We start from the raw sequence: 13366 nt of genomic DNA on the forward strand, positions 1-13366 counted from the left end.
AAAAAAAAAAAAAAAAAAAGAATCCTGTATTAGTGTTCATTCTGTTTGTGTTTGTCTAGTGTTGGTATCACTGTAAATCTTACCTAATAAAATGAGCAAAAAATACTCACTTTTAATTTTTTTGGAAGATTTTGTATAGAATTGGTTCTCTCTCTCTCTCTCTCTTTCTTTCTTTTAGACATTCTCACTCTGTTGCCTGGGCTGGATTGCAGTGCTGCAGTCTCAGCTCACTGCAACCTCCAATTCCCAGGTTAAGGTGATTCTCCTGCCTCAGCCTGCCGAGTAGCTGGGATTACAGGCACCCGCTACTACACTGAGCTAATTTTTTGTAGTTTTAGTAGAGACAGGTTTTCACCATGTTGGCTAGGCTGATTTTGAGTGCCTGACCTTGTGATCCACCCACCCAGGCCTCCCAACATGCTGGGATTACAGGCATCAGCTACCACACCTGGCTGGAATTGGTATTATTTCTTAAATGTTTGGTAGAATTCTCCAATGATGCCTCTGGGTCTGGAATTTTCATGTTGCAAAATGTTACTTATTTCTTTTAGATTGAGCTGTGAGAGTTTATCTTTTTCAAGAAATTTTTTCGTTTGTCAAACTTATTGACCTAAAATGTTTGTAATATTTCCCTAGCAGTCTTCTAATATACAGAATCTGTAGTGATATCATTCCTCGTATTCATGATATTTGGTAACTTGTGTTTATTTTTATTTTTCCCAATCTATTTGACTAGAGGTTTATACATTTTTATTGACCTTCTCAAAGACACCCTTTTTAAATTTCATTAGTTTTTTCTCTATTATTGACTCCATTTATTTCTGTTTAAATTCTCTTTCTACTGCTTACTTTGAGTCTAATTTCCCCTACAGTTTCTGATTTTTTAAAATGGAAGCTCAGGTCATTTAAGAGCTTCCTGTTTTTTCGTTGTTTCTAATAGAGACATTTAGTTCTATAAACTTTGCTGTAGATACTATTTTACCTTCATCATACAAATTTTTGTATGCTTTGTTTTTATTTTTACTCACTTCAAGATACTCAATTCTCTTTCTTTTTTAACTCATTAGTTATTTACAAATGTGCTATTTAATTTCCAAATATTTGAGTATTTTTTTCATTTATTTTTTCATTGATTTATGTGGTCATAGAACATGCTTTGTCTAATTTGAATCCTCTTAAATTGATTGTAACTTATGTTATGACTTAAAAATATTGCCTGTTTTGGTAAATGTTCCATGTGGACTTTAAAATAATATTTGTTATTCTTTTTTGGAGTACAGTGCTCATATTTTGGTCTTTTAATCTTTTGTGTTTCATTGTGGATAATTTCTATTGATTTCAAGTTCATTAATCTTTGATCTATAATATTTAATATATTATTAACCTTCAAAGCATTTTTTCACTTCAATCATTATAGTTTTCATTTCTAAAAATTTGATTTTCACATCTTCTATGCCTCTATTTAATAAACTCATTTTTTAACCTTTTTGAGTATATGAAATAAAATAATAATAACTATTTTAATACCTATTAATTCCATCATTTGTCATTGTAAAATCTGTTTCTACTAATTGGATTTGCACCTTCTGTGTCATATTTTCTTGCTTTTTCTCATGTCTAGGCATACGTGACTAGATGAGTAACACTGTGATTTTCAACTTATCATGTGAATATTTGTGCTGGCTCTTTTGTATTTCTATAAATACTTTTAGTTTTATTCTGAGATATTGTTAACTTACATGGAATCAATTTGATTATTTCAAGCCTTGCTTTTAAGCTTTCTTAGGCAACATTAGAGAGGAAAACATTTAATATAAGACTAGTTTTGTGCCACAATTGAGGCAATGACCCTCAAAGTACTCTACCTAATGTTTCCAGATAAATAATATTTTTCGGTCTGGCTGGTATGAATACTGGTACTCTCTGAACCGAAAATTGGTTCTTTTTTCTTATGTAGATGGTTATTTCCCTTGTCTTGGATAGTTTCATGACACATAACACTGAGCAACTCTAATGGGACATACTGTAGATTTCTGAAACACTCTCTTCGATGCACTACTGTGAGACCTGAGCTGCCTTGGACTCTTCAAGCTTGGTCCAAACTCTATCTCCTCAACTCAAGGAGGCCCCCACATTCTGCCTGTGTAGCTACCACGGTTAATTATATGACTCATTTGTTTCCCATTTGTCAGTATTACTGTTTTTTTGTGTCTGATATCTCATGTCAGAAAACCATTGGTTAAAATATTTGTCCAATATTTTTATTATTTGAGGTGGAAGGAAAAATTGGGTCTCTATTACTCCATCTTATCCAGAAATAATAATGAAGGCACTTGATTATTGATTTAACAACTGGACTTTTTTAGTCTAGTTTGTAATTTACTTTATCATTCCCTACTACATATCTTCAAAACAATTTTATTTTTCTTTTGCTTTTGAAAATTTTCTTTATTTTTGTATCAGAATTGCAAGCAAAAATTTGGTCTTCAAGGAACAAAAAGGTCTGTGGTGTGTCATTTGAAGTGCCATGTCTTAAGTTTGTTACAATGCTTTCATTGGTATTTTCAAACAGTCTTCATGAGGGATCATTTCAATGAATATCAAACTGTTTTTAATGATTAGAGTAGAAGGAAATAGTATAGACAGAGAAAATCCACAGAGGTATAGAAGCTTGTATCCAATATTATAGTCACTCAGGTTGTTTCAGTTAGGTCTTTGTGATTAAAAACAGAGCCTTTCGGCCAGGTGCAGTGGCTCACGTCTGTAATCCCAGCACTCTGGGAGGCCAAGGAGGGTAGATTGCCTGAGGTCAGGAGTTGGAAACCAGCCTGGCCAACATGGTGAAACCCCATCTCTACTAAAAATGCAAAAAATTAGCTGGGCATGGTGGCAGACACCTGTAATATCAGTTACTCGGGAGGCTGAGGCAGGAGAATAGCTTGAACCTGGAAGGCAGAGGTTGCAGTGAGCAGAGATAGCACTATTGCACTCCAGTCTGGGCAGCAATAGAAAAATGCTGTCTCAAAATCAAGAAATAAATAAAAAACAAAAACAAAAAAAAAGAGAGCCTTTCATAAGCAGATGAAAATAGGCATGGTGCTTGTAACAACAATCAATATAGAATCACATGGAAATAATCCAAGAAAATACATTAATGTATCATTGAGCATCATTGAAACTCAAACTAAATCCAGAAACTGGAACGTGATTTCATTGTGCTTCAATATATGCTTTACTACTGTTATGATTGCTATTCCCTCTGCTTTTTTTTGTTATTTCATTTAGATGTCTTTGTGCTGCCTCTTTCACCATCAACCAGCTTTACTGACCTCTATTCTGTACATGTGTTTCTCTAAATTCAAGTTCCTGACTACTCAGGCAGGTCTGTTATGATATCCGAGCCAAGCTCCACCCTTGCTGTAGATTCTTTCCTGTTTATTCCTACTACCAACTACTTCAGTTACTTTATAATGCACAATTCAAGTATCCAAAAGTGGGAATTCCATCTACCCAATTCATCTTTTGGTACAAGACCGCACCAAAGTTAACAGTTCAGTTTATGAATTGATTGCCTAGTGATTAGGTACGCAAATATTTAAAGCTTCAGGATATGATCATATAGATAACCTTAGTAAATATATAGGTGAATGCAATTTTCTTTAAAATAAGCTGTAAACTGAGCAAACACTGACTTTCACAAGTCTGATACTTATGTAGACAAGAAATTAGAGGGCAGAATCAGAAACCATGGACAGAATTTACAAGAAGATAGATTTTGGAAAAAAGCACTGTTAAGTATGTTTTTAAAATTCAAATATGGTATAGGGTGAGACCTTTAGGTTTAACCTTGAAATTTTGATTTGTATGTATTTTAAATTACATTAGAATCATCTTAAATAGTTGCAATATTATTCGACTTTTATACAAGCATAAATGCTGGCATTTCTTCAAAGACTACAATTTGCAATATGAATGCTAAAAATAAAAAATGAAAACAAAAAAAGAAGAAGGAATTTCAATAGTTTATCATTTCTTTCTATCTTATCAACATTAATTATTCAGAATGACAAGAGGGAAGGATGAACTAATGCTTGATGTGTTGCAAAATGCAAAAATTGTCTCAGGATTGTTCTGAAATTTAAATGTGAAGACCTAAATATTTTTTCCCCTGACAGCTTTACTTGCAACTGGAGAAATTTCCAGAAATGCATCTGCTAACAATTGTCTCCTAAATGTCTCTTATTCACACTTGGTTCTTTAGAAGAAATCATGCTTCCATCATTGACATTTTCTTTTCACAGTTTTAATTGTCAGTCAGTCAACATCTACCTTTGCCAAATGTCTGAAATAGTAGATAAGGGAAAAAGGTCTCATAAAATAGGACAGCATCTTCCTAAATGCAGAATATTATTATCTGTGACATTAGTCTTAAAGCTAAATCTTTAAAGTCTAAACTAGATAAACAGAAGAAAAATTATTAGACATGTATATCAAAATGTCCTGGCTGATCCTATCATATTTGGCTCTTTTAACATGTAAAGCTGGTACTTAAAGAGTTGTGCAACAGGAACAAGTGGCAAAATTGCCACATATATAAAAAAGCCTTTACAGAATAAGATTTTTAAAGTAGTCTAATCAAGCACATCCTCAGGCAAATGTTTGCAAAAATCAAGCACATCCTCAGGCAAATGTTTGCAAAAATCTTTTTATACAGAATGAACCATTAAAATAAAAAAAAATGAGTCTATATAGATGTACCCTACTTCTAGGAGAAGAATAAATGTAACATCTAAGCATTGGCAGGTCATTAAATTAAAAGCAATTCTGATAGTTAACTATGCAGAAACAGAAATATAAATCTGAAACACAGCTGTAATCACTCTATGAAAAAAATCTCTGCTATTAAACACTTGGCAAGGTGGACAGGCTAACGATGTAGTAAAATTCTTTGCATTAAATTCAGTCTGTTACCCCTGATGGAGATTAGGCATCATTAGATTTTGGTGCATATTTCTGTTATCTTGCATTAAAGAGAGAGCTATGCATTTGTTTCACAGAATTGATTTCAATGGTTACAATATTAACTCCGGTTGTTGCCTTAAAAAAATTATCTAGTAATTTAATAACTTTCCATTTGAGCAAATTAATTGTAAATACTTTTGTTTTCATCATGAATTTGTTCACTTAAAGACAGCAATATCTTTTTTTTATATATAGGATTTTCCTTTATGTGTGTGGGAGAATCCTCTTCTATCGATGCATTAGTTTGCTCACCCATATGCAGATGTCGTTATTCTTTCTACATCTATTAAAAGATTTTGAGACAAGCTGCACCACAAACATTTTTTAAGATTAAACATAAAATAAGATTCATAAAAGTTCAGTGATAAGAAATGTTGCAACTATGGACACGATAAAAATAATATCCATTTAATTTTTTTTTTAAGACGGAGTTTCACTCTTGTTGCCCAGACTGGAGTGCAATGGTGGGACCTCGGCTCACTGCAACCTCTGCCTCCTTGGTTCAAGCGATTCTCCTGCCTCAACCTCTGGAGAAGCTGGGATTACAGGGGCTTGCCATCATGCCTGGCTAATTTTCTTTTATTTTTAGTAGAGACGGGGTTTCACCATGTTGGCCAGGCTGGTCTCAAACTCCTGACCTCAGGTGATCCACTTGCCTCTGCCTCCCAAATTGCTGGGATTACAGATGTGAGCCACCATGCTCAGCCCCATTTAAATTTTTAAATGAGAGACATCACTACTTTTTTTCCAACCTGGAACCTTTGCTTTAAACCTATAACAATTATCGTTTTAGTTTCTCTCTTTCTTCCTCTTAGGTGCAATCACCATCACCACTTCCATCGTCATCTTAAGCATAATGAAGGTTGTTCTTCATTTTCACTCTCTGCCTCTAACTTGTTCTCAATATTAATGTGTGGCACCCAAGATAATGCTAATATATAATTTTCTCAAATGTAATAATATACTTCTCATAAAAATATCAAATGAACATATGTCTGTGATATTATTTAACTCGTTAATTAATGAAGCAATGTTAAAACTGGCTCACATGAGAATTTAAAGTGGTTAGCTATTTATAGAAAATTTAATAAAGCAATGTTAGAATAAGATTTCTGAATAAGATATAACACTAGTTAACATCCAATAGGTTAATAAAGCATAACCTTTGTGGCTATCTATTCTTCTGGAAAAAAATGATTTGCATCTCTATCAGACATAAATCTACAAGTGAATTTCTGCCCCTTTCACACTGTTAAAGAATTCAGTCAATAAAAAGTCAATCAAAAGGGCAAACCCAGCACTGCTTTGAGAGAACACCCAATAAGCTCCTTTGTAATTTGCACGTTTTCATAATATTTTGATAGTGCCTTGAAAATAACTGACATTTATGAAATATATGTGGAATTGAAGAAGTAGAGATGTGGTGGATCTGAAGTTCTTTATATCATGTTTTTGGGATTTCACTATTTAAAAACTTCTGCTTAAAAGCCACATGAAGCTGGGCGTGGTGGCACATACCTCAGCAAGCTGAGGTGAGAGAATCACTTGAGCCCAAGAGTTCGAGGCTGCAGTGAGCTATAATTGTGCCACTGCACTCCATCCTATGCAAGAGTGAGACTCCATCTCTAAAACCATTTTTAAAAAACTAAAGAAAGGCCATGTGATTTGTCAAGCAGACTCCACTGAACAAGTAATAGGATCAAAAAGTTCAGGGGATTCAGAAGAGATGTGTTACTGCTTTCTAAGCAAAGCTGGATAAATGGTCCCGGGAAAATATAAATATTATTGTCCTGTGAAATCTTAAAAACTTGAAAGATATAAAGGCATTTTACACACTTCTGCAATCAGAATGAACTCTTTCCACATATCCTGATGAGTATACTGCTACATATGAAGCCTCCTACAGATTGGGGCTTCTTTTTAAGTTGGATGTTGTGAGAGAGAATTGATCAAAAGTTCAAATTTAACCATGGATGGCCTCAAAAATTGTGTTTCTATTTATTTATTTATTTTTGAGACATTGTCTTGCTCTGTTGGCCAGGCTGGAGTGCAGTACCATTCAGGACATAGGCACAGCAAGGACTTCATGACTAAAACACTAAAAGCAATGGCAACAAAAGCCAAAATAGACAAATGGGATCTAATTAAACTTAAGAGCTTCTGCACAGCAAAAGTAACAGTCATTAGAGTGAACTGGCAACCAACAGAATAGGGAAAAATTTTTGCAATCTACCCATCTGACAAAGGGCTAATATCCAGAATCTACAAAGAACTTAAACAAATTTACAAGAAAAAAAAACAACCCCATCAAAAAATGGGCAAAGAATACCAACAGACAGTTTTCAAAGGAAGACATTTACGCAGCCAACAAACATACGAAAAAAAGGTCATTATCACTGGTCATTACAGAAATGCAAATCAAAACCACATTGAGATACCATCTCATGCCAGTTAGAATGGTGACCATTAAAAAATCAGGAGACAACAGATGCTGAAGAGGATATGGAAAAATAGGAATGTTTTTACACTGTTGGTGGGAGTGTAAATTAGTTCGACCACTGTGGAAAACAGTGTGGCGATTCCTCAAAGATCTAGAAATAGAAGTTCCATTTGACCCAGCAATCCCATTACTGGGTATATACCCAAAGGATTATAAATCATTCTATTATAAAGACACATGCACACGTGTGTTCACTGTGGCGCTGTTCATAATAGCAAAGACTTGGAACCAACCCAAATGCCCATCGATGATAGACTGTATAAAGAAAATGTGGCACATATCCACGATGGAATACTATGAAGCCATAAAAAGGATGAGTTTATGTCCTTGTCCTTTGCAGAGACATGGATGAAGCTGGAAACTATCATTCTCAGCAAACTGACACAAGAACAGAAAACCAAACACCACATGTTCTTACTCATAAGTGGGTGTTGAACAATGAGAACACACGGGCAACTTTTCTATAAGTCTGAAATTGTATTATAATGAAAACTTTAAAAATACATGCAAAAGTTGTAATCTAAAGGAGTATATTTTTAAATTCACAGCAGCACTTGTACTTCAATGAGTTTTTTTTTCCTAAGTTTTCAGTGCTGAAATACTTAGAAGATGAATATATCTGATAATGTAATAATTATATCATGTCTCTTAAAATCTGTTTCAAACCTGTATTTTCAAATATCTCTGTATTAAAATGACTTAATATTCCAACAGGGTAGAAAAAGCACAGTAAACAAGCAGTATAGTTTAATTATCTTCTCCTTCTCTCTTTAAGCAAGTCTGACACAATACATATAGATCAATGAAATAAATCATTGATATTCCCATGGTTTTCATGAGAGTCTCTATTATCCTTTCTGATTTGATTCTATGTCTAGTTTATGACCTCAGCCTCCAGATTCCACTGTGGCTACATTTACTATTCCTTGGATTCAATGTCATTGTATTTCTTTATTAATTTACTTATTTACCAGCATATATTAATCATAAAGTAGGTGCCAAACACTAGAATATTATTTTAATACCATGTATTTGACTTTAATTTTCTTCTAAAAACATTGGCTTTAGTTCTCTCTCCTGACTTGTTGCAGTGTGAACTATCTTTAGAAGGACACTCTATCTTAACTAACCCTGCAGACCTCAACTCCATCCCACTTACCTATATTTAATGGAATCAGTCCTGTAATCTGCAAAGAGTAGATTTGGATAAAATAAGATTAGGTACTTATTTCAAGTGAAATTTCCATCTTCCCACCAATGTGTTTGACATGCTATTATAATAAGTTTCAATAATCAGAGGAAGTATGTATACATAAATAACTCAAACTACATTAGTAGAAAACAATTTCATTAATTTCATGCCAAAGTTCACACAGATCATATATTTTAAAATGTAGAATCAATTAGATGTAATACACTAAGGAAATATATAACAGTAAAAAAACTATTTTCAGCTTAATAATATTGTAAACTAATATTGGTCATATCCCTGGGTTTCCTTTGGGCAATGAGGGGAAAATTTAAACAATGTAAGGTTGAGGTGTGTGGTAAACAAAAAGCAACGATCTGATCTGTCTTTTTGATTCAGTTATGATCTCCCCAGAATAGTTTGAACTTATCTTTTTGCCTAAAAGGAAAATATTGATCCCTGAACATAAAAGGTGTTTTTTTATACTGTATATTTAGTTCAGAAACTTGACTTATTCCAAAAAATATTATTCCATACCCTTCCTTAAACTGAAGTGTAACAAGGTCTTGCAGATAAACTAAAACAATAAAACAAAATTTAGTTTAAAATGAAGTAACGGCCAAATTTGAATAATAGTTTGACTATTAACTCACTCACCTTAAATAAATCAGTCATTCCTTTTCCTCCTAAGAATCATAAATTGAAGACCTTTGAATTAATGCTGAAGTAATGACAGCAAATTTTAATATAATAAGCAGCACCTCATCATTTCTGAAGCATTTGAGGCCTAGCAAAGCTCCTACATTATATGAAATAACATTCCTAGAGCTTCTCTCTCCCTGCTATTTAAATCTGAGAATTTAAAATAATATCAAATCAATGAGAACTGTCTATTCTCACCCTAGATTGACAGCAAGTTATATTCCCTGTTTTTGGAGGTAACTACATCTTTGGGTCTTCTGATGAAAAATAAAATTTGGTCTAAATACTAGGAAATTGCCATTTTTCTGGTGTTTGGGAATTTGACTACTGCTGATTTTAACACATTCATATAACCCTTCCTTTCAGGCAGGGTTTACTAACATAAACAATTTATATTCATCCCACTGATGTTGAATTGAAATGGTTGGTTTGGAAAGAAACTCTAGCAATGAATTCATATATTCTCATAGGGCCAAGTAATTAAATAAGGTCCCTCCTCAGGTAAGTCTATGAGACTTGGCTCAAAGCTTCCATCCTTTTTCTTGAATTCCAATGCTCTTATGAAACTTTCTTTCCCTAGGGTCTTAAATTCTTGTGAACATTTCTTATTCTGACTTTCTGATTTTCCAAAATTTTAGATCCCTTAACCTCAGGGTTACTTCAGGGCTCAGTCTAGATTTCCTCTTTCTCTATGTACACTCCCTTGGGATCTTATACAATCCCAATGCCTTAAATACAATCCTGTTGCTTTAAATGCTCCCAAACTTATACCTCTATCTCATTTCTCTTCTTGAACCCCAGGCTCATTTATTTAATGTCTAGTTGATATCTCCACTTGAATACCTAAGAATTATCTCAAAAGTGAACATACCCAAGATTCTATTCATAAACTACACCCTCAAATCTGGTATACTCTCATTTTCTCATATCACGCAGTGATAATTCAAGCCTTCTACTTTTTCAGGAAATACAGTTACGATAATTTTCAGTCCTCTGTTTCTTACAACTTCATTCAATTTAGCAGAAACACATTCATAACATTACTTTAAAGTACAGCGTATCTAAGACAAAAAATGCAGTCAAAATTGTTGCAGACAAGAATCACAAACTGCTAAAATTAATGGGAAACAGGATGTAAAACCGGATATTTGCATAACTTCAAAATCTTTCCCTCCGAGATGCTTATTAATTGCAAATGGACAAATAGTTACCTTACAGAAGAGAAACCCCACAGATATCACCTTAACCAAATAAAGAAACTTATCAGCACTAAAATTATTGACATCATATATCTCCTGATAGAATACATTGAGGATATAACATCACTGTTCTCATATCCTTGCCAAAAATACACAACTGAAATTTAACCTGAAGAACAACTGAACAATTCCAAGTTGAAAGACATTTATAAACAGGAAATTATTCAACTGTATTAAGGTCATGAAAGAAAGCGGAAGACTCAGAAACTTTCCAGACTGAGGAAGATGAAGACCTGACAACTGAGTGAAGTGTAAAATTCTGTTCACTTCTTAGGCAGAGTGCTTTATCTCTTTTAGTGCTATCTTCCTTCAGATTATGGTTTCAGTGCTATTGTTTCCACAACTGCAATGTATGTCCTTAATCAAAGATAGTTCTCTCCCTAAAAGGAATTCTGGTGCAAGCTCTTTCAGAAACATGCTTTGCTATACAAGTTAAAGACTGTAGTATAGGAATTCTGGAAATGCTTTTGATGTCATATTTCTTGGGAGCACCAACAGGGTATGTATAGGTACTTATATCTAACTTCATCTTCCAAGTGAGTCAAGCTGTCAGAGTTACTATAGAAATCTCCTTAGAAGACTGTGTCCCTTAAATGTAGCCCTTATAGCACTGACCTTGAAAATTAATATAGTACTCATCTTTGTGGAGAAAGATATCTGCTTTTATTTATTTATTTATTCTCTTGGGATTTTAAAAATATACTTTAAGTTCTGGGATACATGTGCAGGATGTTCAGGTTTGTTACACAGGTATATAAGTGTTATGGTGGTTTGCTGCACCCATCAACCCATCATCTACATTAGGTATTTCTCCTAATGCTATCCCTCCACTAGCCCCCAACCCTGACAAGCCCCAATGTGTGATGTTCCCTTCCTTGTGTCCATGTGTTCTCATGGTTCGACTCCCACTTATGAGTGAGAACACGTGGTGTTTGGTTTTCTGTTTCTGTATTAGTTTGCTGAGAATGCTGGTTTCTAGCTTCATCTGTGTCCCTGCAAAGGACATGAACGCATCCATTTTTATGGCTGCATAGTATACCTGCTTTTAAGAGAATATATCAACTTATACAGCTAATCACATTTTTAAGTTGATGTCACACAAATCTGAGCTGTAAAGTAGTTGACCCCTTTTGCATGAAAAAGGAATTAACTGTTACTTGAAATTAAGTAAGCAACCCTCAGGACTGGCTTGTTTTGCTCCAGTTCTAAGACATCGTTTCCTTTGACAACTTGTAATGATATTTTTTACAATTCTACCTGAGCCACTGGTCAATCCAAGTATTGAGAGATAGAAGCTTTTCTGAAGACATAATAGACAACTGAAATTACAAATTATTCATTATGAGACTTTTCACACTATGTGTTATCTTATTTGAACCACGACGTGGGATTGTTCTATTCAGAAAGATCAAATTTTTGGATTACACCAAAAAAGCAATGCTTAAAATAATTTAAAAGCATGGCTTTTAAAGTTGTATCCAGAGCTGATAACAAGAGCACACAGCCCCAGGGACCTCAAGCTCAAATTAAGAATATTGCTTTTATTGCACTATGAACTATATTTTCCTGCTCAAGCTGAGACATTCTGTGACTAACGATGTTACTGTTAAGTACATGTTAAAAAGAAATTGGGTACGGTATTTCTTTGTGCAGACACCAAAATGGAGACTACAATGTAATCACATTGCATTTCCTAATGGTATCACAGAGAAATAGACAAAGAGCAAAAATAAGTGTAGATAAAACCTGTAGATAAACCATGGAGCTATCTCTAGTATAAAAGAAATTTAATGTAACACATCTTTGTTAACAATCAACTTTGCCTTAGGAGGATAACACCACAAGCTGTTTTATCTGCCATAAAGAGAGTACTGCAGAAGTTAATAAATGTATTACAGAATTATTTGCAAGCAAGAAAAAGTAGAAGTTTGTCAAATGAGCAAATGATTATATAGTTAGAGAATTGGGTTCAAGAAATGATACTGACTATACTGTGAATAGGTGGTCAGGCTTGTTTGAAAACATAAGCTTTTAAATATAAGCCCCTTGAGGATCACCTGAGCCTGGGAGGTCAAGGCTGCAGTGAGCCATGATTGTGTCACTGTCACACACACACACACACACACACACACACACACACACACACACATTTCATATAAATATATGATCTGTCTCAAAATTCTATATATAGTCTCTATAAAATCATATTTCCAACTCATTCATGACACAGTTGACCTTATGTCTAGTTTCTCATATTCATGAAGGGCATTATGAACATTTTTTGCTTGCATTTGTGATTTTTAAAAATACCTCAGAAAATACGGTATCATGGTCTATTATGGCTATAAGTTACATAAACATAAAATCACCTTCATCATCTTTTGGGGGAAGTATTCTTTGAAATACAACCCAAGTCTTCCTGTGTTCTATGTTATACACAGATATCTAATTTTGTATTAAGAACTCTGTTAAAACATCCTTTCAGCTTGCCACTCAATAGTAATCCAACCTCCTTATTCTGAGGATATAGTTCACTACAATGGGAAGGAGCATATATAGGTACTGGAGTCAGACAAATCAGTGTGAATCCTACCTCACCACTTTTGACCTAAGTTTAATCAGTATGTTACCCGAGCTGATACACACTCCCACCACCACTATTTCCTCCAGTGTAAAATGAATAAAATGTCATTC

Source organism: Sapajus apella, unplaced genomic scaffold (genome assembly GCF_009761245.1).
Source record: "Sapajus apella isolate SASKATOON/1434 unplaced genomic scaffold, GSC_monkey_1.0 scaffold12, whole genome shotgun sequence".
In the NCBI taxonomy this organism is placed as follows: Eukaryota; Metazoa; Chordata; class Mammalia; order Primates; family Cebidae; genus Sapajus; species Sapajus apella.